Source organism: Vipera berus (assembly GCF_964194415.1).
Source record: "Vipera berus genome assembly, chromosome: 5".
Classification (NCBI taxonomy): Eukaryota; Metazoa; Chordata; class Lepidosauria; order Squamata; family Viperidae; genus Vipera; species Vipera berus.
Genome location: NC_138207.1, coordinates 18084487 through 18100102, shown reverse-complemented (window position 1 = coordinate 18100102; position 15616 = coordinate 18084487). Strand labels below are relative to the sequence as shown.

At 34.7% G+C, this 15616-nt stretch overlaps 1 protein-coding gene across 1 annotated transcript in view; it reads right to left on the bottom strand.

Annotated features, from left to right (window-relative positions):
- Positions 1–1370, bottom strand: part of MECOM (MDS1 and EVI1 complex locus) — a 222172-nt gene extending 220802 nt beyond the window's left edge. The window contains exon 1 of the mRNA XM_081329179.1: positions 1317–1370. The gene's annotated coding sequence lies outside the window, so the exon portion shown is untranslated. The remainder of the gene's footprint in view (positions 1–1316) is intronic.
- Positions 1371–15616: the final 14246 nt, after the last annotated feature.

The window sequence follows — 15616 nt, the reverse complement described above, 5'->3', positions numbered from 1 at the left end:
CCATGATCCATCATAGAGTCTTATCACGGGAGATGCCAAAGTGACTGCTAACACTCTCACAGTTCTAAGAAGGCCTGTTAGCAGTTATGTTCTAATTATGGCAGAGGCAGCAATAAACAAGAGAAGATAGTAGGTGGACCAAAGAAAGAACAGGATGGGCTTTCCAACAGACATTTGGAGGCTCCATGTAATTTCAACCCTCAGACTGTAAGTTGTCCATTCATTATGGTGATGGTTATCTCTGTTATCTATGCCACATAGTCATGATCCAATGTCAGTGCTCAGTTCCACAAACAAGAACATTTTTAATGGATTGCACCCAAAAGCAAGTGGAAGGGAAAAGTGTATGCAGATCTATAAAATATTTTAAGACTGCCAGGAGAGTTATAATCTGATTCTTTTGGTCACATATTGTATCAGAAGCGGAAGTCACAAATGTAAGCTTTTGCAAGATGGATTAAGCTTTCACTGTTCTAGCAGCTGAGTAAAAACAGGATGCATGAGGCACATGGGCATCTAGATGGCTGCACAAGGAATACAGTTGAACCTGCTTTCACTCTGCACAAATGAAGATGGAAAGTTGCCAAATGCTTTCTGACCTACCAAGACACATACTGAGTAGAACAAGGAAAGCTCTTGTACCTTCCTCTGCACTTTCCTGCAGTGGGTCCCTTGTCAAAGCTTAAAATATGACATATAAGAACATCCCCTCTACTCTAAATAAGTGAGCCCATTACAACACAGAGGCTCACTGGTGCACCTCAATTCATTTCAAAGTAAGTATTTCATAGAGAGGTTAAATGGTCAGTGAATGCCTCTTTTGTGAAGTATCTGGATGATTAAAAAGAGAATAAAATCAACCAATTTAAGTCTTCTTGATGGAAGTAAGTTGAACCAGAATCAAGAGTATAAAAATATCTTACACTCTTGATTCTGGTGGTCACGCAGAATCAGTAGTCAATAGCATCAGTTAGAACACCTGAACAGCTTTAGAGGAATCCATTACCTTTCCCACAGTTACAACTGTGGGGACTGAGAAATTGTTTCTTTATTAAACATATTAGCGTCTCAGTACTATTTACTTACTGATATCCTTGAAGGAATAAAATACAAAGATGAGGGTGTGAATGCTATCTGCTGTATCACCCCTTCCAGGCAGCTGAGACATCACTTTATTTGCTTTATAGTAACTCATTGCCAAGTACATACATAAAAGTTAAGCAAGCTTCTTTTTTAAAAAAAATATATATGATAACGCTGAAAAGACAGTTTTGAAAAAAAAAAGTATCTCAACACAAAAACAACTTCAAACTCACAGCTTAAAAGGGGTGAGGCCAAGGTTACTGAAGAAGGTTCCCGCAGTATGTGCTATTCCAGTAAAAGTTAAGAGGGTGAACAGAGTGCAAAAACACAATGGCCTGAAGTGGTGATAGATCTCCAAGAAAGTAATGGGAGGAGTCTGTATCTAAAGAACAACAATCTTCCCCTGGCACTGCCAGTATTCTAAAGGAAGGAATGTCACCCAATGGTGACTGGCTTTTATGTCACCCAATGGTGACTGGCTTTTATTTCACCTTGTGAAATAAAGTGGAAGATTATTATCTTGGATAGAAAGAGCCTAAGTCCTGCATTCACAGCTTCTAAAATCTCCCTCCATTAGAAAATAGAAAGTTAGTAGAAAGTCTTTACTTATCAAAACAGGTGAAAGAAATGCTGCCCGACTACTGATAGTCTTACAACTTAGTTCTTTTAGTGACCATTCAATGTTACAGCAGCACTGGAAAAAGTGGCTTATGACCATTTTTCACACTTATGACCGTTGCAGCATCTCTGTGGTCAGGTAATCAAAATTCAGACCGTTGGCAACTGACCTTTTGCGACTTTCTGAAAAGCAAAGTCAATGGGAAAACCAGATTCACTTAACAACTGTATGACTAACTTAAGAACTGCAGGGGTTCACTCAAAAACCGTGGCAAGAAAGGTCAAAGGTGTGTTAGATATGTTTGCCACCCTGAATTATTTGTAAAAAAAATAGTTAAGGCAGGATATAAGTAAGTAAACAAACAACCGAACACTGGATGCATCAGAATAAGCCGTCCAAGGTTTTTTTCAAGAACATATTTGTGGAGTTTAAGATGGTCAGTCTAGTGTGGTACATTTAGTGTGGAAGATTGTTCTAGAAGCCGTAACCCTAACCCTGAAGAAAGGGCCCCATTTTTGGGTGTGGAAATGCAATACTCGATACTCCCTCCCACTTTGCTGCCAGACTCTGCTGCTGATTTTTTAGTGTCACAAATATCTTCTATAGTTCAACCAAAAAGTTCTTGTCTACAAAACCTTTCTTTATTTTTATGGTCTGTGCCAAATCCTAGCAAAGTCTGGGCATAATGTTCCAACTGTGGCAAATGGATATTAGTAGGAATAAAATTTAAATGATGTAACTGCCTGATCTGAGAGGCCAAGGTGTCCATATAACATAGTCATTCTGGGAACCACCAGGAATTGTATATATAAGCACTTCAGATTTTTCAAATGGTTAAAAAAAGAAAGGATCTCTCAGTAGTCACATTAGGTTTCTATATTCCCCATCACAGTTTTTTCTGCAGAAAGAATGCTAGTCAGAATCTTACTAGCAACTTCAATATTTAATCTTATTTTAGAAATTTGGAAATCCTGTTCATTCGCTGTAGAGTTTTTAAATATGATTAGTTCAAAGAATATGAAGGTAGAGGACTTAATCTGAGTACTATAGGGAACTTATTTTTGCTTGGAGGAAATTTTGGTCATAAATTCCATTTTGATTAAAGTGAAACAAGTGAAATCATTTTTTCTTAAACTCATAATACCTTATCAGTTAAGAATATTAGCAGTATTTACAGAATGGTATATGTCTATATTGTTTTAAAACAAAAATTTTAAATAGTATATAAAATTCTTAGGTCAAGTGCAGAAGACTTCCTTGAAAGTCTTTAAAAGAATGTCTATGGAAATTTTTAATCATCCAGGTCATGGTTGTCGCAAAGCTGCTTTTTTTCCCCAAAAGGCATCTAGATGTCGAAAATATTTCTCTTCTTATTCAGGAAGGTTCTTCATTTCTAAAATAGTTCAGTTAAAACTGAAGAAGCTTCTTGGATGAGAAGTGAAACATTTTCAAAGTAGGAAACAAGAAAGTCCAGTTGTCTTTTGGGAAAAAAGCACCTTTGGGTCTTTAAAAAGGATGCAAAGAATACTTGGATTTGAATCTGAATCAGCTTGGAGGTCTTTATGACATAAAATTACTTTTAAATATTTCACCATGTTTGTTAAAAAGCAAAGATTAAAAATAAATCATAGCTGGTATTAATCTCCTTAGAAATGCATTGTTGAAGGGTTTTTAATAAAAAAAAAACCTTCAACATGAGGTACATGAGGTCATTTCTGGTGGCAAAGCACAATTTGTTAAGATTGTTGAGGAAATCACAGATATTATCTGATATCTTTAATAATAAATGCTAGTGTAACTTTAGGGTCCATTTTCTGCAAGATATAAAACGGTATAACAGAACAATTAATTTATCTTTTATTGTTAGGTGCCATATTTCCTGCCCCACAATTTTCTTTAAAGTAGGGAAAATAGCAGGGGTTGAAAAATTACCACAGGAGCAAAGTTTCTTAAAGAATCCATTAGTTAAAGTTGTTAGTTCACATTGGATCTCCTTTTCTGTTTAGTGTTTACTGCATCCTTTCAGTGTATTCCATCAACAAACCAATTTCAAACAGATTACTTTTATGCAAATGTATTTTTGGATAGAACACTGAATATGGATTTTCAACATTTTATATCTCCCCATACAAAGGTACTTATTTATAAATGCTCCCAAATTATGTCTGTGTGTGGTTTTCCTTCCATGATGGTTTTTGGTTTTCATTTCCTTTATGTTCTTATGATGATTAACATTTGTTGATCATAAATATGTTTAAAAGGAATTAATTCCAACTATTAACTATATTATTTGAAAGACAGCCAGTTTCATTTCCACTAGGATATTCTGGACAGAATTTGACTTAATCTGTAATTGTGAGCAATGATAAAAAATATATTTAATTTATTTTTCTTTCAAAAGAAGCAGCTGTGAACATTATTTCTTTTTCATTTGTCTCTTGCTGGCCTAGTGCCGGCAGCCTTTGAGCTTATCACATTACCCAAATGACAAAATGCTCTGATATAGCAATTGGATTGCTGTTTTAGAATATTTATTTGATACTGCTCTGTTGGGATTAAATAAAGCCAACCTATTGGTGGAAGAATTGCATATTTAAGTACTGTGTAAACTTCTCTATATGCAATGTATATAACATATTTGGACAGCCATTTTTGCAAATGCCATTTTTGGAGGACTTACTTAGATTAAGAAAAATAAGGGAGAAAATAAGGTTACACCCAGAAATTCCCTATCCTTCTTAAAACAGCTTCTATTTTAAAAGGATATTCAGGTTAATGAAACATATATTCATATATAACATTTAGTTTGTCTTTTAGAAAATAAGGAAAGAATCCTAATCTCAGATTTCCCTTGTAAGTAGTTTTTCCTAAACGGAACTTATCATTATTCTTTCTTTGTCCAGGAGAACATTCAAGCAAAAACTTCCACCTGCCCCTTCAACTTTAGAATGGGACATTTAGAACCTGTTTGCTTTAGTTCTTCACATCAATGTGAAAATGTGGGAATAAAACCTGTCAAGAGCAAGTAGGACATTTTAAGTACGTTGAACAGAAATGTTCACATTTGCCAGCTCTACACATGGGAATCAGGGAAAGGAATGCGTGTAGAATGCGTGGAAACTAGTCAAGGAGAGAAGCAACCTAGAACTAAGGAGAAACTTCCTGACAGTTAGAACAACTAACCAGTGGAACAACCTGCCTCCAGAAGTGGTGAATGGTCCAACACTGGAAGTTTTTAAGAAGACACTGGCCAGCCATTTGTCTGAAATGGTTTCCTGCCTGAGCAGGGGGTTGGACTAGATGACCTCCAAGGTCCCTTCCAACTTATTATTATTATTATTAGTTTATAAAAATATATATACTGTAGATCAGTCCTTCCAAGCTTCTATATGTAGGAAGGTCCACTAAGAACCTTAATCAACCCATGGCTGTTAAATTTAAAAGAAAAGGGAGAGGATTTAAAACTAAACTATGACTCTGTCAGCCATTGGTTCAGAAGTTCTTTGTGATTTTACAAATTGTGGCCATTTCTAATCATCTCCCTTTCCCCCACCAGAGAATAATTAATTTGCTAAACAAATGCTAGTTTGTTTTAATTCAAATGCAGAAATGGGCTTTTTTTTCTAAAGCCATTCAACTTTAAGATGGGAAAAGATAAGCTACATCAGAAGGTTGTTCATTTCTGGAATTGCTAGAAGGAGACGCTATTCAGAAACAGAACTATAATTCAGGAAGTGTTAAAATAGAACTGAAATGTGATTGTTAACTGAACTGAAATTAAATCATAATATAGAAAGGCATCTTCTTATGGGCCACAGGACAGCATTTTTGAATTGTAAGAACATATAATGGGTACCTTCATAACTTCTATGGTGGACATAGAAGTTTCTACATCAATTTTCTAAAATGCAAAGTAGGATCCCTACTACATTTTCTGCAGTTTCAAGGGAAGAGATATTTTGGGGGTGGGGGCGTTTCAAAAGCTTTGCAGCAATTCAAATATTTACTTATTTATTTATTCATTCATTTTGTTTGACTGGTTCGAAAATACATGAAGCACAATGATTAAGGAAATTATTAAGGTATTTTAAAAATGAATGAACAATTATTGTAATTAATTAGAGTACTAAATTGTAGAAGGGATTTTATGATAGTGTCAGTATAATCATGCCATTGTGAAAACTAATGTATGTATGTATATATAAGATTGTGCCAACACTAAGCAAATATGTATACACTATTTCTATTTTGTTCTTTATTTTGAAAAGTTAGGTAATTTTCGTACAGCAACTATCTCATACAGTGCTTGTTCGCTGTTACAGTGATGATAAAAAACTAATTTTGTGACTAGTCCTCACATTTAAGAGTAGTCATAAAGCAAAAGAAAGCTGAAGTAAGATCATAAGCACAATTTCACATAGTGGCCACTTTGCTTAACAACTGAATTGCCTGTCCCAATTTTGGCTGCTAAATAAGGACTCCCTACTCTTGCTTTATAAGGGGCGCGGTGGCTCAGTGGGTTAGATCATAAGCACAATTTCACATAGTGGCCACTTTGCTTAACAACTGAATTGCCTGTCCCAATTTTGGCTGCTAAATAAGGACTCCCTACTCTTGCTTTATAAGGGGCGCGGTGGCTCAGTGGGTTAGGACGCTGAGCTTGTTGATCAGAAGGTCGGCAGTTTGGCGGGTCAAATCCCGAGTGCCGCGTAACAGAGTGAGCACCTGTTACTCGTCCCAGCTTCTGCCAACCTAGCAGTTCGAAAGCACGTAAAAATGCAAGTAGAAAAATAGGGACCACTACGGTGGGAAGGTAACAGCGTTCCATGCGCCTTTGGCGTCTAGTCATGCCGGCCACATGACCACGGAGATGTCCTCGGACAAGCACTGGCTCTTCGGCTTTGAAACGGAGATGAGCACCGGCCCCTAGAGTCGGAAACGACTAGCACGCATGTGCGGGGGAACCTTTACCTTTACCTTTACTCTTGCTTTGAAAATTTGTTGTTGGGTTTTTCATTTGTTCTTACACTTGCCATTTATCCTTGCTGTTTTAAAAAATAGTTAAATTCAGTTAAATAAATAGTTAATATCTATTTCTTTTAAAAAAATTAAAATAGTTAACAGTTTCCAATAGTTTGGCTGAGTATTTTTAAATAATATGTAGATAAGTTAAAAATATTACATAATATAATTATTGATTTCTATATTATTTCAGTTCATTTTGTTCTAACTGTCCAATACATTTTTACCTGATATCAGTCAAATCCTATTGATTGACCCATTTGCTTACTTGAATCCTATCCTTTTAACTTCAATTGATTTGATATCCAGCTGATCACTCAAAATAAGGTGGGCTCATCCAATTAAAGATAAAATTAGCAACGTAATTCTTCAGAAAAGGTCCTCATGGGAGGATTATAGCCAGCCTTCACAGTTAGGATTTTCAGGGTGGTTTTACAGAAGTCCTAAGCATGAAATGCAGAATCTGATACCACTGAAAGAGCCTTTCAATGTCCAGATATTTGGATGTCCAGAGCTCTCAGTGGAATTGGAGAAGGAAGCCAATGATTGCTTAACTTTTGAAGGAATGATGAGAAGCATTGATTGGGAACTAATTTGTCATGGAAGCCTGTGGTCTCTACATTATCATTATAAACTCCCTAAGAATTCTTCATCATCTGTGAAAATTTAAATAACATCGTCCTTAGAGAGCTACTGCAAATATGCATAAAATATACAAGCAACTATTGTGCAGAGGGCCATACTGAAGCGTATGGTCTGTAGGTACATGTGGCTTAAACAATAAAACTTCAGAAAGATCTACAGTTTATAATGAAATGAATTCTACGAGGTTAAAATCTGTCCAAGTAAGCTACTCTAAAAAAAAATGCACCAGGGTGGAGCACATAAATTGTCTTATGCCCAATAAAAGCTCAAAAGCCTTTCCAGTTTCATCTTTGGGGTTTAATCTTTTAAAAGCATGTTGCCATACTATTCATTTGATTTGGGCGAGATTGCTCCTCTGAAAGGAATAGCCTGTGTGTGTATAGACACACTCGCACATGTGGAATTCCTTTTCAGTAATCCTCAAAGAGCCTTTTGATTTTTTACTTCTGATTCACCAAAAAAAAAAGTGTGAGTGAGCAACAGAGATGTGTCCTGGGATTTGGATGGCTCCGAGGTCACCATGTACATTTGCAGAGAAAACATATGGTTCTAAGAAATCTTTCAGTTGTACACTTAAGTGGATTTTGGAACCGGTTTCCACAGGCTCTCAAGTGGGTAAAAATTGTATGAATGCAAGGTGAAAAGTGGGAAATTCATACTTTGTAAGGTATCCTATCAACTATTTTATCATATGAAATCAGACAGAGTTTAAGTGTTATTAATGGTCCTATGATTCTACTCATTAAAGGGTTAGCCTCCCTTTGTTGGTTTCAAGAATTTAAAAATTCCATGATAAACACTGTTGCCCAATTATTATTTTTGACTAGGCTAACAACTTGAAGTTGCTTTATTTCTTTGCTTTAAATAAAAGGCCTTATTTTGTTTGCAAAAATCTGTTTTTCTTAGACACATTTTTTTTAAAAAAAGTGTGGAAACTCAAGTGTGTCACATTTTGATCATCTATATTAACATATTTTTAGCTAAAATAATATGAACATCCATGAAATATATTTGTGTCTGCTGAACAATTTTTTCCCATCATGCTTAGTTTCAAGGTATGATCATATTAGGCTAAATGTTAATTCGTGAAGCAGTTTTAATCCAATGAATGTTATAATACCTATTTTCATAAATGATTTTTATTTATTCACTCATTCATTAATGTGTAAGTTTAAAAATGTTGGAAAATACAGATTCATTGTCTTTTCAATCCTTTTTCCGTATACCTAGCTATTCTCCAAGACCTGCTAATTCTGAAATTGTTTGCTATTTTAGCTCTTTTTTGGGGGAAAAAGAAACATTGTAAATTATAAATAATTTGCAAGTGCAAAACTGATGTGTATTACATGTATTGCAGTCAACATAGTAGTAACTTTGTGGTCATTTTCATATAAAGTCCTGAACAACATTAATTAATATGGATTCTCATTATGACAATTTAATTGAAAATGTACATGATTTTTTTAAAGATATGTTTTGCCTATTTTGTTTGGCTGATATACATACTTAGCTCATATAATCCCTCCAGGCTTTCATGCATGCCTGTAATCACTTTTAGAAGGGTTAATTTGCTGAAAAGAGGCCTATTATATTGAACCATGCATATATGCCAATGATGAGCATTATTGATTGTTTATTCTGGTTCTCATGGAACTACCTCAGGTTTTAAAAAGTAAATTTTCTTTCATGAAGACCAAAAGGTAAAGCAAAAGTCAGCAATCAGCAGTCATATTCATGGGATCTAGGAAGTGCCTGCTATTTACCAAGTCATGGCTCACATTCATCTTTTTATTTTTATTTCCTAGAATTGTTCCTGGTTCTAGTTTAGGCCAGTATGAGCTACATTTTTCTTTCCCTGCTAATTTAATTTGCAGGCGCCACTGGATTTACCCAGTCTTATGTTAAAATAAAGTAATTCCTTTGTTGATCCAGTTTTTCCTAGATTCGCATGTTTAGATCACTAAAGGATGAGTCTGCGTTTCAGGTGAACACCTATTCATCCAGCAGTGGCAATATAACCATGCCACTTTGGCAGATTGTCAAGTGTTCTTTGTCATGAGGATGTTGCCCAACCTGTTTCAATGGGGAAGAGCATTTAGGGGCATTAGTAGATTAGAATCAGAACAAGAATCCTAACAGAATGAATAGCCTTGTTTCTGGGCAAACTTCCCAGCACTTTATAATCAGTCTGTTTCACCAGAGATGGAGCTTGAGATCATCTGTTTATGTTCCAGCCAGATTAAGACACCTGGTGAGACCTCTGTGTAAGTAAAAACATGAAAACCAACAGAGTACAAGTCAGTTTTACATATAAAAATCTTGACAGAATGGAAAGTAATGAAATTATGCTAAAACTAAAACTATCAAATGAATTCCTTGGATAGGCATATTCACAGGATGGTAAATACCTGGCTTGGAGAAGATAAGGTGTGAAAAGGTTGACTGAACTGTAGTCTGTAACTAGATGAACACAAAACACTATTATCGTATGACTGCAAACAAAGCTGAATAAGTTTTTAGGCTGAATTAATAGAGTCAGGGGACAATAACAGATAAAACAAATATTGTAAACAAAGTTAGAAGGATTCAGATAAGTTCCATGAATGGAATAATATTCAAGTATCAGAAAACTGACAGAATAAGACAGCAAACTCTTATTTTCTTTTAGTATGGCCACCTAATACAATCTGGAAGCATATTAATAGGTCAAAGTATGAGAAACTACTGAGCAGAGGAATAATACAGCATTGTATAGTACATGGGTGACTTCTGGGGGACAAAAATGTATCCTTAAATGGGAAGGAATTGTCCTCACCCACTTTCTAAAATTTTGGGGAACCGACTTCTGGAGCAACAAGGGTGGACTGAAGATGGCTTTTCTTTTAGCAGAGTTGACAATCATGGTGGAAAGTAGAGTCAATGAATTAACTGTCACCCCTGAACTCATCTCCGGATTAAGGAGAGGACTTGGAATCACCCAGAGTGCTCCTTAAAAGTATTCCCTGCAACAAGACCATAAAATACAGTAGTAGTGTCTGGCAAGTTTTAGAACCTTAGGAGTCAGGGTAATCAGCTTAGCCTAACCCCTGGTTTCGAGCTTTCAAAAGGTTGCACACTTATATTCTTAATCACTTTTACCAGAAATGGCTTATAAATTGCTTTTTGCATATTTAGAACATTCAAAAGGACACACTAAATCACACTGGACGGTTTTTCTTCAACCCACAGCAAAATAATTTTTATGTAAACTTAAAACTTAAAAGGTATTTTTAAAAATTTGGAAACAAGCAGCAAAAGGGTAATTAGAATGTTGATTTTGGAAAACTTTCAAATGGACTAAGAGGCAAGATTGACTGGAAATGAGATTTTAAATATTATAGGAATGCTTCCTGTATCATTTAAAAATCTTATGAAAAGATATAGATTAGATAGATAGATAGATAGATAGATAGATAGATAGATAGATAGATAGATAATAGATAGATAGATAGATAGATAGATAGATAGATAGATAGATAGATTTTAAGTGCAAGAAATCTCTTTTGAGAGATGAGAGAAAAAATTGTCAGAATGTACCCAGAACATTCTCTAATATGCTGTTTCCAATAGCTGATAATGAAACTTTTCTTGATTAAGTCTGAATGATGACATATTAAAATATTTATTTATAGGTATACAATAAGGGAAGAAGAGACTTCTTTTGTTATGCATTTTTAGAGAAAATGACATGGTAGTAAGATAAAGCAAAGAAATATGAAATTGATTTATATATTGATTTGTATATTTATATACATATGTATGTGTGTATATATGTACATACATACATACACAAATACAAATAAATCAATAAAATTGATTTATTTGAATTTGATATATATTGTTATTTCTGATATTTCTTAATATAGTGTGCTGATTAAGAATGAATGATGAGGCTTTATTATTTTCTAATAAAGGATGAGATATGGTATGAAGAATCTTTTGGTTGAATATTAGAGAGAGTTTTAAGTTACTAAAATTGTCTTGATAAAAAAGGAAGTATTTTTTTCCATATTTTTCTTCTTTTTTAAAAAATATTTCCCTTTTTTCCCTTTCTCCCTTTTTTCCTTTTTTTCCTCTGCACTTTTTTGGTTCTTTTTTAATATTTATTTTTATCTTTGCATTTCTAAACCTAAATATATTTTTTTAAAAAAAATGGGGGAACTTTAGGTAGTTGCATTAAAGAATACGGGTGGAAAAGTTACTCTAATTAAAGTGCCCTAATTTCTTTAGTACAGCTACACTTTTAGTGTAGAAGGTAATTTTCATTATTTATTGTTGTGGGTTCCATTTACATTCTCTCCTGGTTCATTTTGTTTTTTGCTTGCCTGCTTCTCAGTTATCTTCAGTAATCATATCTGATTATCTTCCTTCATCATTATTGTTGCTCCTTTGCATGACTTCTAAAATATCAATTGATGTAATTTCAGTTGATCTTTACTTATCTTCCAAACTGGGTAAACGTCATTCTATCACATCTGACAATTATTATCTGTCATCCTAAATTTCTCACACTGACTTTTTAGTGAAGTCACTAAGACTATTCCAGATATTTTCTGAAGATTGCAGCTTTGGACCCTATTCTCAAGAAAGTCAAATGTATTTAAATTTCATCTGGATACATAGTTTTCCATCATAAATCTGAAGCATATTTACCTAGGAGTAAGTCTCTTTAATTCCACTGGAATTTATTTTTATAGTTAGTACTGCTGTTCAGCTATAGATTTATATTTGCATAACTTTACCTCAATGAGCCCTTTGTTACCAATTATTTTTCCTCAGGATCCTCGTTCAGCTGCAACTCTGATTAATAAAAAATATAATCCTCAATGTTTCTGTTAAGTTACATACTTCAAATTCTTTTAAATTCAAGCCCAAATTCATTCCATCTAGAAATTGGAGTAAAATAATGGAAAAATCCACTATTTGATTATTATAATAACATGCTTAATTTCAATTATGATGATAAGGCCAGAGAAAAGGAAGCACAAATCTGGTTTTTCCTGTTTCTCTCAGCTCTGAAACTGATCTTACATTTTCCCCAAGAGAAATCAATAATAATATTTTGAGTGAGATAGAAAAGTTCCAAAAAGAGGAAGCCCAAATCAATTATACTTGCTGTTTCTGAGGTACAGGAAATAGATTTGACTGATGGGTAACCAGCACACATACTTGGGTAACTAAGTTGCATTTCATGTTAAGATATGTATGCCTGCATGTGCGCGCACAGATGGATGACTCATTCATAAGGATATCTAAGAATATTGGTTTTGTCATGAATCCCAAAGATATCACTGCTATTTTCATTAGTGCAAAAGTGAAAGTACTAAGATCATGTCACCTTATATCATCAGACATTTGGTCTATTTAGCCCAGCACTCACTGATTCAATTCCAGAAACCCATCCATATGCTTGAATCTAGTAGGGGCTCAAGTCTCTCTCTCTCTTCTCCTGTACATATACTGTATACCAATTTTCCCCTTGTGCGTGTATATATGACAGACATCTTACAATTGGAAGGGCCAAATCTCAATTGCAAATTGCTTGTTTTGTTTCAGCAAACTTTTGTGAGCAGTAAAAAGGAGACCATCCATTGCATGAAGACTTTGCCTTAGAATGTTATTTATTCAGATCGCATATAAGCTCCCCTGCCAACTTTTTGTTGTATTAGACATTTATGTGGCAAAATAGCTATGATGTCTGACCCCTTGACCTCTTCCATGGGGAAGTTAAAATTCCAGTGAAATACCCCACTGTTCCATGCCATTCAGAGGAAACCATCTTTTCAAGAAATATGACAGAAAGTCTTGTAATAACATTTCCTGAGTACAATCTAGAGACCATTTGGGGAAAGGAGTATGAAGTCATAGAAGCAAGGTTATTAACTATGAAATGTGTAAAATATTAATAAGGGCAATATTTCTTTATCGGCAAAGAAACAAGAAACCCACAAAGGGCTCCATTATATTATTTGCCTAATTAAGGCTAGCTTACTCTTCAGAAACCTGGAGCCCATTTTTCTGAATGAGATATTTAAGAATATGAATAAGCACAGGTAAGCAAAAGATCAGCTTTCGCCAACAGCAAAAGCAAATAGAGCCTTATCTTCATCTTTTCCTGTTATATAGAGACAAAGTAGAAATGGTTGCATGTACTTTCTACTTTTTTATATAAATAACTACCATAAATAACTACCCTAAAATGTTGTTAATTGTTGCCAATGTTGATTTTTTTTTAAATGAGCTAATCATTTAAATACATTGTTTTCATTTCTATCAGCTCCAGTGTTATTTTTTTCCCCTTTTGCTACTAAGTCACTGAGATATCAACACCAAACTTCCAGAACACGTCTTGTTTCTTCAGTTGAAAACTCTGGAGTACTATTGACTGGACCATTAACCCAAACCAATGTTTCATTTAGAACAAAAACACTTAAAAGACCCTGATGTTACCCAAACATTGAAAGACGTGCATTACCTGCCAACTATTTCCCAAGCTGAATTCAGAATGTTAGTTTTAAACTTTAAAAGCTGTAAAATGCTTTGGGCCTAGCTATCTTAGGCTCATAACAAAAAATGGTGGTCCCTATCTAGTTGTTAACAAACTATTCAAACTGTCCTTTTGAGGGTTGTGCCCTTCCCAAAGACCCACCTGTGGATTTATTAGCAAAACCATAAGTAACCAAATAGGTATTTAAGCTTCCATAAAAATTATTACATTTAACTTGCTTTAATGGAACAACTAATAAAAAGAACTCAAAAAATGGCTAAAGATTTAGTCATTATGCCAATGAAATTATCATTATCACTGGCATAACTTATGTGACCCCCCATGGAAAAATTAAAACAAAAAATGATATCCCTGCCATAAAACAATTGCCCTACTGATTTGAAGATCTATTGGACGCTGAATTTTGTAAAATCAACTGTTTCTGAAGAGAAGTTGTATGTTCCTGTTTCTATAGCTGTCAAAGCACTATCTCATCCCTTTAAGACATTATTGTTCTTTCTCTTTTAGCATGGACATGTGGACCCTAACAAATAATAAACAAACACATTCTCGGTTTCCTGTTGTTCCTCAGAATTATTAAAAGATAAAGCAGGATTTTGACTAATGTGATTAAAGAAAGTCATCAAAACTTTTGTTATGATCATAACTCTACAGAAATAAATAGAGCAATGAATACTACTCGTATCAATTTAAGCCATCAGAGTTGTCTTGTGTAAGAGTGTGCATATATATTTCAAGAATGTGCAGTATATATTTCAATCATATTTTGGCTCTAGCATTTATTTGATGTTCCATCAAAATACAGCACTTACTTTCTGAAAGTATGACTTCATTTTCACTACATGTCCAACTTAAAATGATAAATTGTACTAATAATTGAGCAGGTTATCTTCTTTCAGACATTGCAAGAGTACAGGAATGAACTTTTTCCATTTAAATGAAGTTTAATACTTGGAGATAGTTCTCCATGTGATACACTTAATAAATGTAATCATATTAAAGTTAAGTAGCTATATACAATACATCTTTGATGTACAAAGATCCTTTTCATAGTATTTGCTACTATCAGACACACAGGAAAGTATGAGGAAATATACTTAAACTTAATAGATAATTATTCTTATAACTGATTTTTATATCAAATTATTATTATTTTTTTTAATCCCATTTATATCCCACCCTTCTCCAAAGACTCAGGGCGGCTTACAATCTAAGAAGCACAAATCAATGTGCTTAGCAATAGCCTTCATTCTATGTATATGCCTGCTTATTAGGGCTTTCAGCCCCCCCCCCCAGCGGCATTTTTACATTTTTAATGTCTGCTATATGTTGTCAAGTAAGGAACGCGGTGGCTCAGTGGGTTAGGACGCTGAGCTTGTCGATCAAAAGATCGGCAGTTTGGCGGGTCGAATCCCGAGTGCCATGTAGCAGAGTGAGCGCCTGTTACTCGTCCCAGCTTCTGCCAACCAAGCAGTTCAAAAGCACGTAAAAATGCAAGTAGAAAAATAGGGGCCACTACAGTGGGAAGGTAACAGCGTTCCGTGCGCCTTTGGCGTCTAGTCATACCGGCCACATGACCACAGAGACGTCCTCGGACAAGCGCTGGCTCTTTGACTTTGAAACGGAAATGACTAGCACACATGTGCGGGGGAACCTTTACCTTTACCTTATATGTTGGCAAGGTTTACAATTTCATTATT